This window comes from Adiantum capillus-veneris, chromosome 29, assembly GCF_014529385.1.
Source record: "Adiantum capillus-veneris isolate H3 chromosome 29, ASM1452938v2, whole genome shotgun sequence".
Taxonomy (NCBI): Eukaryota; Viridiplantae; Streptophyta; class Polypodiopsida; order Polypodiales; family Pteridaceae; genus Adiantum; species Adiantum capillus-veneris.
Window position 1 is genome coordinate 83,857,106 of NC_140959.1, and position 2,940 is coordinate 83,860,045.

The window sequence follows — 2,940 nt, forward strand, 5'->3', positions numbered from 1 at the left end:
TAATTACTAAGCTAAGCTATGCTGATATGAGTGATTATGTGAGGAGATGTACATCTTTCTCGTAAGAATACTCCTTCCTCCTCTCAATCTACTCTCATACCCCGCTAGCTCTCACCATCTTCAAAGGTGTGTGAGGTCTTGGGTCTGAGACTGTGAGGGAATTGATGTTGTGTTTGATAAGTGTTTTGCTTAGTGCATGAAGTTTGCATCTTCATTGCACTAGCTAGTATTGAAGGAACACAAAGAATTGTATTGTGAAATGTCTCTCTTGATGGGAGAAACCATAATACAAAGACTTTTGGAGGGGGTACCGGCTCCATGTAAATCTGGTCCTCAACTGTTGTCAATAGCTTAGTTTCTCTCTCTGTTGAAGTTTATGCTATCTAACTAGGTGTTATACTTTTTGTTGCTCTCTCCACCCAAGCACTCTTGTTATTCTCATTTGCATTGCATTTATTCGATCGAATAATGCAATTTATATCGAATAACTCGTCATTATTCGCGTATTATCGTAAAATACGTGGTATTTCAAATAATTTATAATCTATCGATCAATAAACTATCAATCAATATTTAGTATCGATTGATACGTTAGATTTATATAAAAAAAAACGCACGTTGTTGTTTGACACATTTTCGATCGATTTTAATTTTGGAGCTTTCTAGTTGTCTATTGCTCACACTCTCTACCTCATACTCTTGAGACACATTGTGTTCTCTCTATGTTTATGGCAATGAATTTGTTTTGGAGTTGCTAATTGATGACTTTGTTGAGAGTCAACCAATGTCCTTTTATTTGATTGCCAAGCAATGTCCTCAATACTTATGTTTATACGAATTCTCTTCAATACTTGACTTTGTTACTACTAAATAAAAAAAGTGAGATATATAGCTCAATAGGAAGCTACGGTGAGAAAAAGTAAGATACATATTCATGAAAAGATGTTTACATTTTGCCATCTATCACAGGCACCAGGTCATCAACCTCTTCACTGTCTGAACATTCTATAGCCACTTCCCATTCCATCTCATTGTCGCTACACCTCTGTTCCGCCATAGTTGCATGAGTTTGGAGCACTCCAAAGTGTACTTCGGTCGCACGTGTGGCTATATTTGTGGGTGCATGAAGGAGACACATGTTACAAAAGACTTACACAAGGTCTGCGACACGAGCAAGAATTAAGAAATTTTTGCGCTTTGAGTGCACAAAGTCATAAGAAGACCAATTGCGCTCACAGCTACCACTAGATGCCGTGATCAAAAGCACCCTGGTCACCACGTATTGTAACTCAACTACGTCTCCTCCATATTCTTTCCACCATACTGGGCCTGAAATCTTTTTTACACTATTAAGAACCCAAGGATCTCCGAAATTTCCTTCCCTATTGGCATAATCCACCCTCTGTTGGAATGCATCCATGCCATCATCGCCTGGCAACAACTGCGAGCAGACGTTTCTAAAGTCTCTCATCACCTCTTTGTTGGAGGCTTGTTCGTTCATCTGGAACTTTGGATCCAAGATAAATGCAGCACCATGCAATGGTGTGTGCATTTGAGCCCATCGTTTTTCCACAAGATGCATGATCTATGATCTCTCTCTTGCACTGTAGTGGTTGTATTCTTTGGTTTGACGCAACACCTCAGACATGATCCATTAAACCTTACCAATGACAAACTTATTGTGTCAACAGCCCTTAGTAGTTCCACATAGGGCTTACTAACCCCGACAAGTTTGTCAATGTTCTGCCAAAAGAGAGGAGATTGCACCAAGGACACACATTTTTGACCTGCTTTGCAATGGCTTGGATACTTGCTAAGCCAAGCCTCCCAATGGAGATCTGCAATAGTTTCTATAAGAGCCACTCACACTTCAATGAGATTATTGAAAACATAATATGATGTAGCGAACCGTGTGGCACAAAAAATTTGAAGTGCTTTTTTCGGAGACTTGGAGCGAAATAAAGTATATGTAAATTGATGTTCTCGTATAAACTTGACTATGTGATTAGCGTCAATAAGAACCAGTTTTATGAATAATAATCTGCCCATATCTTTTAGGAGTAAATTCAGGGTGTGACCTGCACATCCAATCCATGTAATTTCGGAGTACTTTTCCATAATGGCTAAACCTGCTTCTTTGTAGTTTGAAGCATTATCTTTAACAATAGCTGTCACATTCTTCGGTCCACCCAGTTGAGCAATAGCTCACTCATATACCTTTGTCAAGTAGAAAGACGTATTCTCTTTCAATGAGGTATCAATGGCCTCCAAAAACATTGCACCTTTGGGACAAATTACCATGATATTAATCAATGGTTTTTTCTGACAGCTGGTCCATCCGTCGAGGGCTATTGTACAACTAGACATTGAAACAAAGTCAAGCACTGTTCGCTTGAGAATTGCTTTTGTACTGCTCTTGACTCTGTCAACATACTCTGTTCGAATTTTATCATAATCAAGATAGATGAATCCTTTTTTTGCAGTTGACATTAGGGAATCTTTGAAAATAGGATTTCTTATGACATTAAATGGGATTCCACAAGCCATGAAGGCTTGTGTCCACTTTAGATGCAATTCGAGCATGTCCTGTTTAGTGAATGTTGCATGTAGAGTCCCAGGCATACCGGCTCTGCTGGATGTCCCGGGACTAACATCTATCCCTCCCATGGCACCATTTGGAAAAAGTGTAACGACTTTGAGGTGTTCGATGTCGGGGGATATATGTTCGCTACGTGAGCCGGGCAGGCGTCGGGCCTCTGTCTGTGGGAGGTGTTAAAGAGAGAGAACAAGAGACACTGACAGCTCTGCCAATCACCGTAATCATCAATTGATTGAATATTACTTTGCGTACAACTTAGTCCTTAGCCAAGGCGGGCTGTTAACAGCGCCGTCACTTGGATCATCTGCTAACTAGGAGTTTAAGCTCCCACTTTACAGAAT

The 2,940-nt window shown here is 40.0% G+C and overlaps 1 pseudogene; it reads right to left on the bottom strand.

The window, feature by feature from the left end:
• Window positions 1-946: 946 nt before the first annotated feature.
• Window positions 947-2,667, bottom strand: LOC147419503 (uncharacterized; annotated as a pseudogene).
• Between the last annotated feature and the right edge of the window lie 273 nt (window positions 2,668-2,940).